The following is a 20,181-nucleotide window of genomic DNA, read 5'->3' on the forward strand; positions in this document are numbered from 1 at the left end:
TTATTTTTTGAAAGAAACCATAAACCCCAGCTTTATTGCTTAAAGCTAGAATCTTTGATGTCCGAAGCACCTAGAAACTGAGGGAAAATGAGAAAAATCAAACAACACCAAGCTTCATTGCTCTAATAAAAGCTAACGCCTCTAAAGGTTTTTGAGCAAAATCACTAGCCTCAAGGATACAAACTAAGATATTTTTTGTATTATTTTTGGAAAAAAATCATAAAACCCTAGCTTTATTGCTTAAAGGTAGGATCTTTGATGTCCAAAGCACCCATAAACTCAGGAAAAATGAGAAGGGAAGAAAACATAAAAGCTAAAGCATCATGTTTCATTCCTGTAATTCAAGAACAGCTATACACACACAAGCATAGTCTAAAAAGATGTCATACCGTAATTAGCTAGCTAATCGAAGGTCTCTGGTGTGCAATTTTGTTTCCACACCAAAGTGTATTTATAGGCAGGAAGTCGAAAGGGGCGGAAGGGGGGAGAGGGGGATGGGGGTGGTGGTGGTGTTGGAGGGATCCTTGGCCATGTATTAAGGACGTGAATAAGGGAGGTACAATGCCACGTGTCAGCACAATCAAAACCTTAAAAACAAGGGAATAAGAGAGAGAGAGAGAGTAATGAACAGTTAGATTGGATCGATTTTATTTTGTCTTTCAAAAATTTTAATTTTATTTTGTTTTAGTATATAGCAAGTGTCACGAGTTTGAGTGGCTCATTCCAGTCTTTAATCTGCGACATACTATACATACATGACATCATCGTAACATCCTAGCTACTTGTAGTATAAAGAGAGAAACAAAGAGATCTAGAGAGTAATAAACAACTGGATTGGATCAATTTTATTTTGTCTTTCAAAAAATTTCACTCAATTTTATTTTGTTTTAGTATATAGCAAGAAGTTTGAGTGGCTCATTCCATTCTTCAGTTTGCGACATATACTACATAAATCACGTCATCGTAACATCCTAGCTACTTGTAGTATATCTATGTGTTACTCCCCTACGTTTGGTTTATATATTATATCTAATTATGCGCTTATCAAATCAATATGCATAATGAGCAGGAATATATAATGGGAGGGAAACTTATCGGGATATTATTATCATATTTATTAGAATTTACAATGCAAGTGACCGTTTCAAATAGCATTAGGAAGGGAAAAGGATCCGGCACGGATCCTTTTCCTATGGATTCTAGATATCTCGTGATCGTAACCATTCATCGTACATCGTGCGATTAGAAATTATTTCAAAATTTAAATTTTAAAATTAAATATAAATAGTACCTAACGAAAATTGACCGCACGATATACGATGAATGGTAACGATCACAAGATCCCTAGTAAAAGAATCCGGCGAGGATCCAATGGAAGGAACGCGGAAAAGGTCGAGGTTTTTAAACTATATATATATATATACACACACGTAAATGCACAAGCCCATACAAATGTCACGTGGTCACCTAGTAAGTGAACAAGAAATGGATGGTAACGAACCCTTAAATTTGATATATAGAAAATAAATGAATGTGTTTTTATAGCGTTTTAATCTTTATTTGTTTATATTAAATTTATAAGTGAGTAGCACTTATTGTTCGTCACTGAGTAACAAATAAATCAAACACTGTATAAGTCCAACTGCCCAATTCATATTTTCTTTTTGAATTATAGCATTAATTGAATCCTGATGAGATTTTTCAGTGTGCCGAAAAAACAGTTCGGTACACACAAATATAAAGGTTAGAGTTCAGCAGTGGTCTCTGTCATGATGCATGGCAACCTGCGACTAACATTGCAGCTAACGTTGTTTTTTCAAAATTTCTGCCAGTTCCGCCGTTGACACCTGCACCTGTTCCCAAGTGATCCTACAAGTCATTCAACAAAACCAACGCAAGAAAAGCTTGTAACCAACTACACCATCAGAATCCTTGAAAATGTCCAATTAATTAATCCTCTAGGTCTAAGGTCTAACTATATTTCTGGTTCACTGTTCACCTGCTGATCAATTTTTTAGGCTAATAGGTTAATTAGCTGCTGCCTTGTAATTTATTAATGTGATCATTAGAGAACAACATGGCATTTCATAATCCATACACAATCAAAACCCTAAACCCTTTTTATGATATTAATGATCAATTCTGACAAAATTGTTGATAAAATAGCTCATGCTTGTTGGTCCTACAATTCTGACGAAAATGCCAAGCCCCGCATGACCAAAACTGCCTTTTGGCGCTGCGTTCTGCTGGAGCAGTCAACAAATCCAATCGAATATGGAATTCGGAATGCGAATGGAGCGAGTGTTTCAGGTATTGTTCTTAATCCCCTTAACTCATTTTTTCCTTTGGATCATGGTGCGTTTGGAGTTCTATCTCACGGCCCCCAGAAGACCCTTCTGGTCGGGGAGTGGTGGTTCATGGCGGGGGTCTCACTTGCACCACCGCGCTCCCTTGGCGCAACCTTGAATCCTGCGACTACCTAGGTGAGTGAAGCGTCTATTCCTGTGCATAGTCCTTGTGGATGCAAATTTCCGCCTTTTTCTTCTTGGACAAAATTGCACCTACAAAACAATTAACACCTTAGGTCAAGGCCAAGAGCCTCACGCGCCCACAATGAATGGGGGGGCTTTGGCCGAAAAACCTCTGATGCCAAAGTTAGAATTTAGAGAGAAAGAGTGTTTAGAGAATTTTGGGATTTTTGCCAAAGTGTTGGAATTGGCTTTTTTGGTGAGAATGAGAGTATATTTATAGGGATAGGAGGTGGCTAGGGTTTTTTGGGTTTAATTTAGGTTTAATTAGGAGTTACAAAATTGATTATTTGTATAAATGGGGTAATAAAATGGAGAAAAGTGAAAAATGTTAGGAAAAGGGAGGTGGCCGGCCTCTTAGTAGTTTTAGGTGTGAATTGGTGTTTTAATTGATAATTAAGGGATTGATTAGGTAATTAATCCCTTAATTAATCAATTTTTAGGGAATATGAAAGGAAAATATCATTTAGCTAATTGATTAGCTAAATAATGGAATACAAAATATATAGAATAAATTAGGTTTTAGGAATTACCTTATAGAAAGGATTTGATGAAATAGGCTTTAAATTGTTACCTATTTTGGGCACTTTTGACTTGGTTTAGGGATGATTGCCCGCTGCTCGTGCGTAGGAATCCCAGTATGCTTCAAGGGTATTTTTGTCCTCTTTTACCCAAGAATCCACGTGTCGCCTTGTGATTATTTTTGGCTCCACAAATGCCCCCACACCTGTTGGGCTGCTAGTAGGAAAGGGCAGCAGGTGTAGAGATCATCTTGCTTTAGGAAACGTGGGATTGCTTCCTATTTTGATGTAGATTCTCTCTTTAATAGGAAATTAGATCCTTCTAGGAAAGGGAAATAAATTTCTCTCAAAGCCTATTTAAGTCCACCTTAAGTGAGTTATTAAATCAAATTTGGAGAGCGATTTATTCTACCCTACAAGAGAGAGATAGCTTAGAGGATATTTGTTCCCCCTCCTCTAGCAATTTTCTACATCTTGCCCATGCAAAGGACTTTCTTTCGTTGCTTTCTTCGTCTTCTTCATGCCGTACTGAGGTAAGAAAAAAATTAATTTTCCTTGTCTTCTTCTTGGATGGTGCTACCTCGGGGCAGCCGTCGGGGTGGTGCGGCATGTCGGCTGGCATGGGCCAGGAGTCGGCTCGGCATGGGCCGATGAGGTATTGTGGCAGGGACCACTGCTTTAAGCTGCTTAACTTGGCTAGAACCAAGGGCAGCTTGTATGGCTGGGGCCACGGATTGTGGCGATGTGGCACAGTGCTAGGCGAGTCACATGGCTCATGTCTTTTTGGGCTTTTAGACATGACGCGAGCTAGGCAGGTGATTGAGAGAAATGAAGAGGTTGCAGGCCTCATGATCTGCTGGAATATTGGGTTGAACTCCCCTACTGGGTACCACGAATGGCGTTGGCTACTTTAACTCTCTTCGTCAGGAGAAACGTGGGCTGCTCCCAAAATAAGAGGTGAATATGATCAAGGCGGATGCATTGGCTCGTCCAATCACCGTTGTGGATCATGCTGCAAGTAAAGGTGGGAAAAGGGATCTTCCATGCCTTCTCAAGAGATGCCGGCTGAGAAAAAACCAAAGACTTTTTTCGCTGCTTATGCAAAGGATGAAAAGTTGATTGCTGCTTAATAATCAAGTGATCCACTTCAAAAGAATCGTCGATAGGCTTGAACCCCAAGTGTTGGAACTTCAAGGTGTACTGAAGATCAACGAAAGTTTGAAGAAAGAAATGGATGAGTTGTAGCGCGTCCATGTTGGTATTGGTGAAGTAGTTGGAGAAGTTGGTGCCCAGGTTGGAGCAGTCGGGGGTGATGCCGCTGCTAAGAGCTTCGCGGCTGCTGAAGGTGTGGCGACCGAATAGTTGTGGGATGTCCAGGCTGTTAAAGTGTAGTCATCTAGGTAGTCTGTAAGATTTTCTTTATTTTTCCTTGTAGCTATTGTTTTGCTTGAACTCCTTCGACCTTTGCTAGTCGTTTATAAACATGTTTTCCTTAGTTTTTCTTCATTTTTGCTTCTTTTGTTCATGCCCTAACCTTTAGACTTGATAGACCAGTGGCAAGCATGCTACTTTTTTATAAGCAGACAAGCTCGCGTAGCCTATGCAGCCGTAGGTGTTGGTGTAGAACTTTGCAAAGTTGTTAGCCATTGGGTTTGCAGCCGGATGCCTTACTTATAGAAGCAGACAAGTCCGCGTAACCACTAGGCTGTTAACCTTGACTTTCTCCAATTCCATAGGTTGCGTAGCAAGTATCACAACACTTTAGGACTTGGTGTAGGTTGTTCCGCGCTTGGCAGAGGTGAAGCTTATCGACTACGTAGCATGTTGGCAGTGGATAAAACTTCGTATATGCGTGCTAGCTTGTTTAACCTTTCATAAGAATGTGTGGTTGTATAAGTTTAGTGCGGCTTTACTGCTCGAAGGGCAAGCCGTAGGCAGTCTTCCGAAATCCGTAGGCTACCTTAGTGCACTCGGTAGCAGCTTTAAGATTCCAGGGCAGCCGTTCATCGGATGTACTGCTTAATGTGCCCTCTCCGTCTCTAGGGCCCGGTTCCCCACTTTAGGATTCCAGGGTAGCCGTCAATCGGATGTACTGCGTAATGTGCCCTCTCCGTCTTTAGGGCCCGGTTCCCCACGGAAGAGCTTTTGAACTGTAAAATATAGGTAACTGTAGAATACAAGTAGTCGGGCCCCCAGCTCTTCTCGCATGATGGTAGAGCTTATTGCTACTTCAGATACCGTCAACATACGAATAAGTCATCCGCTGCTTCTAGGGAGGTGATGTTGGGTACTTCTTCAAGTCCTTGAATGTGCATTGGCGAGCCTCATCCCAAAGTACATGCTTCTCTGCCAAAGCAAAAGAGTCTGCTAAAGTTAGATCTTCTTTCATGATCAATTTTCCAAATAGTGGGTGGTTTGCTGGAAGTCATTTTTGGAAGGCTGCTCTAGCTATCAAGTCGTTGCAACCGACTATTTTTGCCTTCTCTACTTTGAACCTCCTCACATAGTTGCGAAGCGATTCCTTTGGGTTCTTCTTGACATCGAACAAATGGTCAGACTTCTTTTTGATCAAGCGATAAGATGAATATTCTTTGGTGAAAACCAAAGAAAGTTCGTAGAAATTCCGGATGAATTGTGGCGGCAGGGTGTAGAACCAATCTTGCGCCTCGCCTTGTAGAGTTGTGGCGAATATCTTACACATGAGATCATCGTTGTTTCGATAAAAGACCATTGCGGCTACTTCTAGGAATCCCGGCGCAAGCCATCGTGCATCTAGTTATATTATAGCAGCCCGGCTCATCCACGTTTGGATATTCGGAGTGTAGAGTTTATCCTCCCGTTCTTAGAGAGCTGACCCATGTGGGTGTCGGGGAATTGGTTTACCCTCTCGCGTTGGAGAGCAATTAGTTTACCCTCTCGCACTGGAGAGCATGGTTGGTCCATCGGGGGGTGCAATTCCTGCGGTAAGTCCCTAAGAAGGGTGCGGTCTTCTTATAAAGTGCAGGAGTGATCAGTTGTTGTAAGCATGCAGCCAAGCCAAGTCGTGATTACTTCTGAATTCTTCATTGAAAATCGAGTTAAATGAACGAGAACTTAGATGTAAGGTAAGAACTACATAACAACTGGATAATCCTCGGCTGGTGAGGTAGTGCTCGTCGAGCTGCTTGAGTATTCGGGCTTTGATGTAGCGAGAGGTCACACATGGTACTTCCTCAAATTGTAGGCGTTGCATTATTTTTTGATCTTTTTGTCGTTTTATGGTGGCGAGGGTGTAATTGTTCTTGCCACCTACTCTGCTGATCTTGTACGGACTTTCCCAGATGGGATCCATATTTTTGGAGCCTTTTCTGCTGGCAGTGATGAAGGTTTTTCTTATGACCAGATCTCCGGGCTGGAACTGCCGAATCTTGGCCTTTTTGTTGTAACTGGAGAAGAGCTGATGCTGGTAGGCTGCAATGCGAGTGATAGTCTATTCGCGTCTCTCTTCTGCCAGATCTAAGCTTGTGACCATCTCCTTTCGGTTGCTCGTCTTTTGGTTGTGCGATATGCCCATAGACATCCTTGGAGTTCGTCTGACCATTTTCTTTTCTTATTGGTGGGGGATTTCTTGTGGCAGTCGAGGATCATCTTAGTGGATGCTTTGGCCCGCCTATTGCCTTGAGGATATTTTGGCGTAAACATGTGCTGCTTGATGCCATATTTTTGGAAGAACTTCGCCAAATCTTTGCCCACGAATTGCGGGCCGTTGTCGATGACGATGGATTAAGGGATGCCAAATCGGCAAATGATACTTCTTCATATAAAGCGCTCTATGTCCGTCTGAACCATGATCGTCATGGGCTCTGCTTCTACTTATTTGGTGAAGTAGTCGGTTGCCACGATCATCATGCATTTGCCCCTGGTAGTCTGGCTAGTGATTAGCTAGGACTCGGAATGAATGGAAAGCTTTTTCACCACCAAGTCTTTTGTCATTCGAAGGCCTGCTATTGGGGCTTCGCACTCTGCTTCGTTGTTAGATGCTTTGAAGTTTAGAGTGATTGCCTGCTTGAGCATTGAAACGTTTGGGGTGGCAAGAACCACGACTGCTCACGAGCCTTCGTAGTTGGATGCGTCGTCGACATGCAAACGTCAGAAATCTCCATTAAGGAAGCAGGTGTGGCTAAAGTGTGCTCGGCTACCTTCGGGGCGTCATTGGGCCGAGTTGTTGCGTTCGTCAGAAAACTTTACATTTGCCAGGGTCTACGCCTTTATCGTCACCGGTTTGGATTCGGCGGAATAGTGTGTCATGATGATGACTGCTTGCGTTTGAAGGTAAAACTTAAGCTTTTGGGTTACAACAATTATCGCCAAAGTTAGCTTTTGAATTTTTAATAGCATCGATGAGAGCTTTTGAACTGTAGAATACAGGTAGTCGGGCCTCCAGCTCTTCTCGCATGATGGTAGAGCTTATTACTACTTTAGATACTGTCAAACATGAGAATAAGTCATCCGTTGCTTCTAGAGAGATGATGTCGGGTACTTCTTCAAGTCCTTGAATGTGCATTGGCGAGCCTCATCCCAAAGTGCATGCTTTTCTGCCAAAGCAAAAGAGTTTGCTAGAGTTTGATCTTCTTTCATGATCAATTTTTCGAATAGCGGGTGGTCTGCTTGAAGTCATTTTTGGAAGGCTGCTCTAGCTATCAAGTCGGTTGCATCTGACTATTTTTGCCTTCTCTACTTTGAACCTCCTCACATAGTCGCGAAGCGATTCTTTTGGGTTCTTCTTGACGTCGAACAAATGGTCAGACTTCTTTTTGATCGAGCGATAAGATGAATATTCTTTGGTGAAAACCAAAGAAAGTTCGTAGAAATTTCGGATGGATTGTGGCGGCAGGGTGTAGAACCAATCTTGCACCTCGCCTTGTAGAGTGGTGGCGAATATCTTGCACATGAGATCATCGTTGTTTCAATAAAGGATCATTGCGCTTCGGTAGCGCTTTAAGTGTCTCTCCGGGTCTTTATCCCCTTTGAAAGATGTGAAATGTGGCATGCTGAACTCGCGTGGAGGCTCTGCCTGCTCGATCTCGTCCGTGAAGGGTGACTTGCTTATGTTGGTCATGTTCCGTCGTAGTGCCTCGTCGGTGACCTCGTTTCGTTGGAAATCATGTAATCGCTTGGTCAATAGTCTCTCTATTTTTTCCTGAATTTGCCTTTGTTGGGGTAGCGGAGCTCTTGGCTGCCCCCAGCCATGACTTGCTGGTTTAGGCTGCTCTTCCATGTGTTTGGCTCGTTTATGCCGCGGATGCAGTGCATGTGGTGCTTTCCTAGCAGGCAAACGAGTTCTTCGCAGGCTGCTGGTTGAACTTGAGCTGGATTGAGTGACTGCTTCTCTCCGTCCGTCGTGCTGCCTACTTTGATGTGAGGTGGATGATGCTCCTTGTGGGCTTAGCAGCGAATGGACAATTTGTCCGGAAAGTTGCTCATGTTGATTATCGGAGTATGACCCCAACTGCGAATGTATGCTCATCCATGGGCCTAGTCGAGAGTGCATGCTCCTCTACGCGCTAAGAAGAGAATGTACACTGCCCAAACGTTCGGTTCGTGGCTGGTCGAGTGGCTGCTTGCCGGGACGTTGCTGGAAAGGTCCGTCTGCCCTTGTCCTACTTCGGGATACCTCATCCGTGGCACGTTGGATCCCAATATGTTGCAAAAGTTGATTCACCAAGGTTGTCTGTTGTGCAAGGGCGCTCGTCAACTCTATGACTTGTCGAGACAAGTGTTGTTCGCCATTTGGATTGGAAGAGCTTGGAAGGAATACGCCTCCTTGGGCAGTGGAATGGTGGTAGACTCTGGGTGCGAGATTTGAGTTGGGAAATGTCAAATCCGTGAAAAAATATGGTGAGAATGCCCCCGGCTCGATGGTAAGTCCGGATGGCTGAGATAGTCTTGGGCCAACTTGGGTTGCTTGGAAAGCCACTGGAGCAGGATGGGCCGTGAGAGTGGGCTGCTCGTCGGGAGCAGGCTGGGTCACGAGAGTAGGCTGCTTAGCAGGAGCAGGCTGGGCCACGGGAGTGGGCTGCTCGACGGAAGCAGGCTGGACCACGGGAGTGGGCTGCTCGTCGGAAGCAGGCTGGGTCACGAGAGCAGGCTGTTTGGCAGGAGTAGGCTGGGCCACGGGAGTAGGCTGGGCCACGGGAGTGGGCTGCTCGACGGAAGCAGGCTGGGCCACAGGAGTGGGCTGCTAGACGGAAGCAGGCTGGACCACGGGAGTGGGCTGCTCGTCGGGAGCAGGCTGCTTGGCAGTAGCAGGCTGGGCCGCGAAAGCAAGTTGCTTGGCGGGAGCAGGCTGGGCCGCGAGAGCAGGTTGCTTGGCGGGAGCAGGCTGCTTAGTATGTGATGCATGCGAATGCGAGGCTTGGGCCCGGGCTCGTGCAAACTTGGATGGCACGACTTGGGTCGTGGCCTTGGTGCCGTGAGCCTTAGATGGCACGGCTCGAGCCGTGGTGAAGGCACCATGGACCTCGCCACGGGTGGTTACCGAGGTAGCCACCGTGGTGGTTCCCATGGTGGAAACTCGTGGTGGTGGTGCTGCTCCATTTATTGTCGCATTTAGCCTCACGGATATCCGCAATCCCATTTCTTGAACATTAGAATTTTCACTTGTGGAATTTTCTAAATTTCTAACCATTATATTTTGCTTATACGTTTTATCAAAGAACCTTTGCAAGTAAAAAATTCTAATAATAAGAACGTATGAAAAATATTCAAATTGACTAGAAAATAAAGAAAAAACCTTTTTGTGCGAGAGTCTTCTATGAGTATGGATTTCAACTCTCAATGAAAGCACCAATTTGTGGATGCAAATTTCCGCCTTCTTCTTGGACAAAATTGCACCTACAAAACAATTAACACCTTAGGTCAAGGCCAAGAGCCTCACACACCCACAATGAATGGGGGGGGCTTTGACCGAAGAACCTTCGATGCCAAAGTTATAATTTAGAGAGAAAGAGTGTTTAGAGAATTTTGGAATTTTTGCCAAAGTGTTGGAATTGGCTTTTTTGGTGAGAATGAGAGTATATTTATAGGGATAGGAGGTGGCTAGGGTTTTTTGGGTTTAATTTAGGTTTAATTAGGAGTTACAAAATTGGTTATTTGTATAAATGGGGTAATAAAATGGAGAAAAGTGAAAAAGGTTAGGAAAAGGGAGGTGGCCGGCCTCTTAGTAGTTTTAGGTGTGAATGGGTGTTTTAATTGATAATTAAGGGATTGATTAGGTAATTAATCCCTTAATTAATCAATTTTTAGGGAATATGAAAGGAAAATATCATTTAGCTAATTGATTAGCTAAATAATGAAATACAAAATATATAGAATAAATTAGGTTTTAGGAATTACCTTATAGAAAGGATTTGATGAAATAGGCTTTAAATTGTTACCTATTTTGGGCACTTTTGACTTGGTTTAGGGATGATTGCCCGCTGCTCGCGCGTAGGAATCCCAATATGCCTCAAGGGTAATTTTGTCCTCTTTTACCCAAGAATCCACATGTCGCCTTGTGATTATTTTTGGCTCCACAGTCCCAATATCACCAGCTTGTTTGTCATTGACTCATTGCACGACTTCCTCTGTGGAGATCATGACCAGTGCAAAATCCACTGGGACTAATGCTAACGCTTTTCAAGCTATGTTCAAAAAACTGAAAACTGAAAACTGAAAAAAACTGAAAACCAAACCGAACCGAAACCAAAAAAACCGAATCGAACGAAAAAACCAAACCGAATTGAAAAAACCGAACTGAACCGAATTCTTTTGGTTCAGTTCGGTTTTAGTGATCTAGAAACTGAACCAAACCGAACCGAACCAAATTAATTAAATTAATTTTTTTATTTAATTATTTGTTTTGGGTTTTATTTTCTAAACCCAATTTGTAAGTTAAAATGTGCTAAATCCAATATGTTGCCAAACTTTAAGCTCAAAATATTACAAAAAAGGCCTATAAAAATTCTAAACCCTAACCTATTATTTATCCCCCATATAAGGTTCCGGAACCAAACCTCCTCCTGAAGTAGCTACATCCATCTCCATAACACTGTCTACTTCTGCCCCAGCTTTCTTTTCCAAATCTACTCTCATATAACATGTAACAGAATCCATAAACATTTATTTCGGGTAGATTACTTGGGTAATTTGTGATGGAAAAGAATCCAACACATACTAAATAAATCCACCCACGAATTACTTTTACTAATCAAGTTGTCAACATGCAATTACAAGCAAACAACCCTGATCTTTGAACAACATCATACAATTTAACATTTCTAAGTCATTTGTACGATTTTTGTGTTGTGAGGTTGTTAGTTTGGACTTTGGAAGACTTGATTGATGATTTTAGTTCAACTTTAAATGTTTATTTTCATTGTCTTTGATTATAGTTAGAATGCTTATGTTATGATTCTGTTGGATATGTTAAAATTTAAAATTTCAATGTTTTTCATTTTTTGAAAAAAAACAAAAAACAAAAACCGAAACCGAACCGGAAAAACCCGAACCGAAAAAAAAATGAACCGAACCGAAATTTCGGTTTGGTTTCGGTTTTGGCAAAAAACCGAACTGATTTAAACCGAACCCACCCCTACCTTTGATGTTTTGGGGAATCCATCTTTGTCTAATCACAGGGGCAAGTCACCTAGCTACTCCTCTGCTATCATGCAACTCTTTGCACTGCAATAATGGCCCAGCGGTTGAGGTTCTGCCAACCTAGGACTGACGGGACACGTAAGGTGGTTACTCCACCAATCTCTAGTGCCGTCGAAGGGGCAAAGGAGTGGGAAAATTGTCTAGTTGGCTATTTTCTAATCATATAATTAAGCTACGAACAAGGGCCGAGGACTGCAATAACACATGCGTGCATGCATGCATGCAAGATCTCTTTTTTCTATATGTTGAAGGGATTGCAGGGTAATGCTAGGAAGACTCAATTTGTAAACTAAATTATGTGACATCAATACAAATGAGCACGTCTATCAACGCTTAAGTAATAAACCAATAATCAACTTCAATCTCCTTTAATTTTCAAAAATTAGTCTCCAAATTGAGTCTCCCTAGCATTACTCGTTGTTGAAACTTATGCCCATTTTTAAGTGTGTTCAATGTGCATGGTCAAATGGTTGGGAGAACAACTGCAGGGGCCTTACTACTATTCATAAAAATTACGAGCATAATAGTAAATTAAAGAGCATAAATCTCCGATTAATCTAATAGAGTAAGGGATATATACTCCGGGTGTTTTCGTTAGATTTTTTTTAAAAGTTCAAAAATTAATATTTAACAATAAAAATCTCTGGTATATTCTATCCTTCGAAACATCGTAAACTTTTTAAATTCTATTTTGAAAGGAAAATGACACATTTGCTCATGCACATTTAGTTTTAGTTTTTACGGCAAACTGACAGAAATAAATTTACTATGAAAAGAAATAATGATCAGAATGCCCATTGCTACACATGCTTCAGAAACTTTTAATTAAATCACCTATAAACATTTGTTAATTTGTCTAATAATTAAGAACAAAGTTCATGGAGATAATTAAGTTTGCAAATCACATACCAAAAGTTGGATTGATTTAATAGACTTTTTTCTTGGATGTAAGGATATTATTTGCATGGGGTCCAATATCTTAATGAATAAAGTGTTAGATTTATATTCATGTCTCTTGAGTTTGAGACTCCTTCCTCTCCTAAATTATTACAATAATTTCAAATCGTCTCACTCTCCTTTAAAATAATAAATTTAAAATAAAAAGTAAGGATATTTTTCTTTTGGCTAAGGGCACTTCCAGCGTTGGCTGGAGCTCGGTGGACAGGCCAGCAAATAAGGCCCGAGAGCTCGGCCTATTGACTCCAGCGTGTGGGAGCCCGAGGGACAGGGCAGGCCCGAGCACTAGGCCTGTCACGAATTGCCAGTCTGCGAGCCCAAAGGCTATCTGACGCAAGGCTGACGTTAGCCCTTTTTTTTATTTTTTTCTGTCAGGCACGTGCACTGCACCCGTTCGTGGGGGCGCGTCACCCGACATGTTTTCAGCGAATGGGGCCTGCAGCGCAGTTTCAAATTGTTACCGTTGGGAAGCCACATGACTTCCCACGGTCCGTTGGATCTCAACGGCAAGAAAATGTGGACCGTCAGATTTGCAACGGTAAAAAAAAAAAAAAAAATTTAATATCAATGGTTGATATTATTCTCCTTTATAAATAAAAAAATAGTTTTAAAATTCGGAAATGTTATTTGGAGTGTTGGAATCCAAATTTTCTTAAATCCAACGGCAGATATTAATCAGTTGAATAAACAATTTTTAAAAATTGTAAAAAATGAATAAAAATCCGAAAAAAAATTTGAAATTTAAAAAAAAAAAATGTTTTTACTTTTCTATAAATACCTTCTCATTACCATCTACCTTACACCACAATTTCATATTTTCTCAACTACTTTCAATCACAATCCTATTTTTCTCTCAAAGTTTCAATTTAATTTTTTTCAACAAAATGACTACTGATGTAGGTACGAATTGGATGCTTCTTGAAGATGTTGCGTTGTGTACTAGCTAGGTTAAAGTTACTCATAGTTCGCTTACGGGTAATGAGATGCCGTTGTGAGAAATGTGGAGTCTTATTCATACCAATTACTTGAGAAAATGGGTGGGAAAAGAACCAAAGAATCAATGTCCAGTCGTTGGAAATTACTTAGCCAATTGTTTAGTACGTGGAGAGACGCCTTGGCACAAGCTAGTACTAATCTTCGAAGTGGGGAAAATTACGCGGATCAGGTAATAATATATTATTTATTTGTTTGTACTATACCCAAATTTACATTATAATTATTTGTTTGTATCATTTATTTGTTACCTACTTTCATTATAATTATTTGTTTGTATTATTTATTTGTTACCTACTTTCATTATAATTATTTGTTTGTATTATTTATTTGTTACCTACTTTCATTATAATTATTTCTTATCCCGCATTGTGTAGCAACTTCAAGCACAAGCTTGGTATGGTGACAAAACCAAAAGCAAAAATAAATCATTCAACCAGTGGGAATGTTGGAATATTGTCAAAGATTGTCCTAAATTCAAAGTTGTGCCTGTCGGTCCAGAAGTTTTCATGAACATCACCCCTCTACACTCTACATCCGATCATGCCTCGCATGTTCATGAAGATGAAGCAAAAGAAGTGCCCGAAACACCCGCGCCCTTATACGTCAGACCGACATAACCGCTGCCACTTTCTCCGGACTCGAGTTTGGAGGCTGAAATCACGTGGGTTTTCCAGGAAGTTTCGGGGAGAGGAAGACATGGACAGGGCGGAGAAGGCGGCGGAGTGAGACCCAGGTGGGAGTGTGCATAGTTAGGTTTAGGCGGAGTTGGGGGTGGAGAAAGTGGGTCTGGGCGAAGTGGGTAAGCAGCGAGAGAGCTGAGTGTTTGGTTTCAAGGAGAAGACCATGGTTTCAAGGAGAAGACCATGGTAACTGAGTTGGGGGTGGAGAAAGTGGGTCTGGGCGAAATGGCTAGGGTTGTTGGTTCGTAAATTTACCTCTCATCCAAAAAACAAAAAAGGCGCTTTTGATATGGCTTTAATTATCTTTTTGCCCTTGCAACTATTTTGGAATTGGATTTTGTCCAATACATAAGCCATATTTTTAATAAACTTAACAAGGGAAAAGAAATGCCACTAAGTACTACGGTCTGACAGTATTCCTCTTTATTTATAAGTGAGAGATTTTAGGTTCAAATTAGTTTACCTATTGTGTGGTTTAGCCAAACTTCCTCTTTTTTTAATGTAAAATATACTGTTGTACTAAAAAAAAAAAAGGAAAGGGATTCATCCAAAGTACAAGATTCCCACGATACCTAGTGACTTGGACGACCTTGATTACATTCGGGATTATGGCTTTGCCTCCATTCACCAACATAGGACCATCCACTTCTACAAAATCATGGTACAAAAGCAGATTACAATAAGGCCTCATTTGGTGGACCGTATAAGAGACCGGATAAGACTAATAATATGAATCTGGTCGTTTGGTGTTCTCTCATATTAAATAGTCGTCGGATTAATTTAGGGGTGTATTCAATTGGGATTTTGAGGGAATTTAATTCTTTTAATGAATCTAGGGGTATTCAATTAGGATTTTAAGTGATTATCTGAAATTCAATGTGTATCCAATCAAGATTTTAAGATAGTTTATTAGAATCTTTAGAAATCTGGATGTATCAAATTAGGATTTTAAAGATGTTTATAACATTCCAGGTGTATTCAATTAGAATTTAATTTTAAAGAATTTCAAAAATTGAGGAATTAGAGGAAATTGGAGAGATTCTGTAGTGTATTTTAAGCATCTACAAATCTCACTTCTCCCCATGAGATTTCGAGGGAATTGAATCAAAATTTTACATAGAATCTCTCCAAATCAATTAAACTCCGTAAAACTCCATAAAAATCTTTCAAATTCCGAATTAGATACGCCATCGTTAGTCAGTCTGCTTATTTAGTAGGGTATACACCTGCATAATAAACCCTTCCAAAAGGAGTGGATTATTAGTCCGGTTCCCTTCCCTCTCTCGCACTTCTTCTCCACGACACCTCCTCTCGCAGTCGTCGTTCTCGCCATCATCGTTCTTGCCGACGTCGTTCTCCCTGTTGTCGTTCTTGACGGTACTGTCAACGCCTATGGCCGGTCTTCCTCTGCTACAAGAGCCCCGAGGCAAAAAGTGTTGAACCTTCTATCTCAACACCGATCTCTGCCTTGCCCTCATCACCTTACATCCATCATTCCAATCTAAATTAAACGAATGACTGAAATCAATCCAATTTGGTACAAAAGGTATTGGAGATTTGAAGGTTAATGCATAGTCTGAGTCGAGAAAATCAGATTCGACCTATGTAGTCATTGTTATAATACAGGAGATTTATGCTGCTTTGTCTACGACCTGGGAGGGAGAGAGCTAGCTGGAGGCAAGAGCTCCTAGAACTATAAGGAGATGGGGAGTGAAGGTGTTGGGGGGTGCGGCGGAGAGATCTAGGGAAGAGAAGACTGAAGAGATGATTTCAATTTTTAATTTTGTTCTTTTTTAATTTAACCCATTTGGTGGTTGTGAATTCATGTGTAATTTCTTTTTTCCATTTTTTCCATTAATCATCAATTTTTATCTTAAAAGTAATAATACTTTGAATTCTTCCTATCCGATATAGTATCAAACATAGTATAAATAATACGGTTGTTAGTTAGAATATTGTACTAAATGTTAGACAAATTTAGTCATTACTATCCGATAACTATTTATCTTATCCAACTGAAATAGTCAGTACAATCTGAGCTGCCAAACGAGGCCTAAGAGAGAAAGATCAATCAAAACAGATTACATTATCACGTCAGTCATTAAATTAAAATTTAACATTTATCTTTTAATATTTTTCTTAGAGATGCTCTAAGGATAATTTGAGATACATAATGGAAGTCTAGGGAGAAAGTGAAACGGCTGACATATAGGCCCTGGCAAAAGTTTGACATTAAACCTTGCAATCTCCATGTAGTTTTTGTTTTGGTTTGTTTTCTTAGAGCAGTTCCACCGGAACACTATTAGGCCGGCACCTAGTAAAAAAAAGGGGCTGAGACTCAGTCAATCCACTCCAGGCCATTCAATTGCCTGGCACCCAGCCCAAGCTGGTCTCCAGGCCAGCCCATAATTGACAGAGCCAGGGACCGGCCTATTAGCGTGCGTTTTGTGGGAATGGCGCCAAGGAAATGCAAGACGACTGAGCAAGAAGAAAAGTAGCTGGTGGCGCCGGCAAAATCATATTGGTGACCCGTGGCACCGGCGAGGAAGAAGGTAAAGGGAACTCAGAATAAGGAAGAGCAAGCGAAGAAGGAAGAGGTGGAGGCGAAATAAGCGGAAGGGGAAGCTGTGAAGGAAGAGGAGGACAACTCCGGCGAGAGCAAGGCGGAGGCCGAGTTTCCCTTGTTTCAGAAGCACCCATTCAGATTCCAAGATTACCTCACCATGGGCGTCCGATACCAAAACCTCTCGACATGATGGTTGACGCCGTCATCAGAGCCATGGTTGTTGCACGATACGAGAACACTCTGGTGGTCGTGACTGAGATTGGTTGGCCCAGCTTCAGCACTGACCCAAGCAGAGAACAAGAACAAGAAGAAAAGGGGAAGGAGAAAGTGGAGGCTGAGGCAGAGAACAAGAAGGAGAAAGGGAAAAGGAAAGTGGAGGACGACAGAGAAGGTATAGAGGTTGACGATGATGAGTCGGACAAGATGACCATTGTAATAAAAATAATAATATTTTAATAAAATTGACTAGGCTATTTTTTGTTAGGGGTGGAGATGCTTTGGCATATTACTGTTCATTGAGGTATATTACTATTCACATGAGTGGATAATGCGCTGGGTGTTGACGCAAAGTCTTTAGGGGTGGAATTGCTCTTCGAGCAGTTCCAACATGGGAACCCCCCCAGGCAATACACTATGTTATCCATCCAGTGAATAGTAAATACTCTTAATGAACAGTAACCATCTTTTGCATCTCTACCGTTGCACTTCAATAGCCCTGGCAATAGGTAATAAAATATTAGTATTTATTTATTTATAAAATAATACAAAATAATTTTATTTGTAATTTCGGATAAGATTTTTAATCATTCTCGTTACGCCACGTATCATTATTCGAAAAGTTATAAAATAATACAAAATAATTTTATTTGTAATTTCGGATAAGATTTTTAATCGTTCTCGTTCTGTCACGTGTCATAAAATCCGAAAAGACAATTATTAGTGATGGATTTCCAATAAGATTTTTAATCATACTCGTTCAGCCACGTGTCATTATCCGAAAATAAAATTATTGGTGATGGATTTCCGATAAGCTTATTAACCAATCACGTAGCACCACGTGTCATAATCTGTTTACAATCTTTGAGGATATATTTCCATCAGATTTTTAACGAATGACGGCATGCCACGTGGCATTATCTACAACCAAATCCTTTATGAATCCTCCATATAATCCACCATCCATCCTCACAAATCTCACACCAATTTTATCAAGATCTCTATCATTATTCATAGTTTCTGCTTCCTTCTTCACCAAAATCTCTATCATTACTCATAGTTTCTGCTTCATTTTTACAATGTCTTCTCCTGTATTATAACATTGACTACATAGGTCGAATCCGATTTTCTCGACTCAGACTATGCATGAACCTTCAAATCTCCAATACCTTTGTACCAGATTGGATTGATTTCAGTCATTCATTTAATTTAGATTGGAATGATGGATGTAAGGTGATGGGGGCAAGGCAGAGATCGGTGTTGGGATAGAAGGTTCAACACTTTTTGCCTCGGGGCTCTTGTAGCAGAGGAAGACCGGTCGTAGGCGTTGATGGTAACGTCAAGAACGACAACAGGGTGAGCGACGTCGGCGAGAACGATGATGGTGAGAGGGACGATGGCGAGAACGACGACGGCGAGACGAGGTGTCGTGGAGAAGAAGTGTGAGAGAGAGGGAAGGGAACTGGACTAATAATCAAATCCTTTTGGAAGGGTTTATTATGCAGGTGTATACCCTATTAAATAAGCAGACTGACTAACGATGGCGTATCCAATTCGGAATTTGAAATATTTTTATGGATTTTTATGGAGTTTAATTGATTTGGAGAGATTCTATGTAAAATTTTGATTCAATTCCATTGAAATCTCATGGGGAGAAGTGAGATTTGTAGATGCTTAAAATACACTACAAAATCTCTCCAATTTCCTCTAATTCCTCAATTTTTTGAAATTCTTTAAAATTAAATTCTAAGTGAATACACCTGAAATGTTATAAATATCTTTAAAAATCCAGATTTCAAAGGATTCTAATAAACTATCTTAAATCCTGATTGGATACACATTGAATTTCAGAGAATCACTTAAAATCCTAATTGAATACCCCTAGATTCATTAAAAGAATTAAATTCCCTCAAAATCCCTATTGAATACACCCCTAAATTAATCCGACGATTATTTAATACGAGAGAACACCAAACGACCAGATTCGTATTATTAGTCTTATCCGGTCTCTTATACGATCCACCAAACGAGGCCTTATTGTAATATGCTTTTGTAGCATGATTTTGTAGAAGTGGATGGTCCTATGTTGGTGAATGGAGGCAAAGCCATAGTCCTGAATGTAATGAAGGCCGTCCAAGTCACTAGGTATCGTGGGATTCTTGTACTTTGGGTGAATCCCTTTCCTTTCTTTTGTTTTTTTAGTACAACAATATATTTTACATTAAAAAAAGAGGAAGTTTGGCTAAACCACGCAATGGGTAAACTAATTTGAACCTAAAATCTCTCACTTATAAATAAAGAGGTATATTATCAGACCGTAGTACTTAGTGGCATTTTCTTTCCCTTGTTAAGTTTATTAAAAATATGGCTTATGCATTGGACAAAATCCAATTTCAAAATAGTTGCAAGGGCAAAAAGATAATTAAAGCCATATCAAAAGCGCCTTTTTTGTTTTTTGGATGAGAGGTAAATTTACGAACCAACAACCCTAGTCATTGCTTCAGCTCGCGTTTTATTCCCGCCACTCTCTCTTTTGGCAGCAAATTAGCATCATGTAAATTAGCATAAGCTGAATAACATCATGTAAAATAATGTATTTCCAGACAGAAATGTCAACATTAATGTGGACCGCTTTTAATGGCATAAGAGTAAATAAAGAAAAGAGTTTGATCCATTATGGACTTTTCATACACAAAATGTCATTTTGATTAAGAATGAATAGTGACAGGCTCTTTTCGTTAAAACTCCCTTGTTTTTGTATATTTGTATAGATCGTTGTTTTCTAATGTGTATAAAGCACTGCAAAAGTCAACATAATCCTCTCCGGATCTTTTGGTGAGGATCTTAGAGATTTGTAAATTGTATTAATTTACTGTAAATCGTGAGGTTAGTTTTTGTTAAATACAGTTCGGATTTAATTTTAAATAAAAATATTTAAAATAATTTCTCTAAGAATGAATATTAACTCTGATAAAAGCTAAAGCCTTATAAAGATCAATGAGCAAAATCACTAGCCTCAAGGAAATAAACTAAGATATTTT

General features: G+C 40.4%; 1 long non-coding RNA gene across 1 annotated transcript in view; it reads left to right on the forward strand.

Moving 5' to 3' along the window:
- Positions 1–19,460, forward strand: part of LOC126631059 (uncharacterized) — a 28,695-nt gene extending 9,235 nt beyond the window's left edge. Inside the window, exon 2 of the long non-coding RNA XR_007626223.1 lies at positions 19,286–19,460. This is a non-coding gene — a long non-coding RNA (uncharacterized LOC126631059). The remainder of the gene's footprint in view (positions 1–19,285) is intronic.
- Positions 19,461–20,181: the final 721 nt, after the last annotated feature.

This window comes from Malus sylvestris, chromosome 8, assembly GCF_916048215.2.
Source record: "Malus sylvestris chromosome 8, drMalSylv7.2, whole genome shotgun sequence".
Lineage (NCBI taxonomy): Eukaryota > Viridiplantae > Streptophyta > Magnoliopsida > Rosales > Rosaceae > Malus > Malus sylvestris.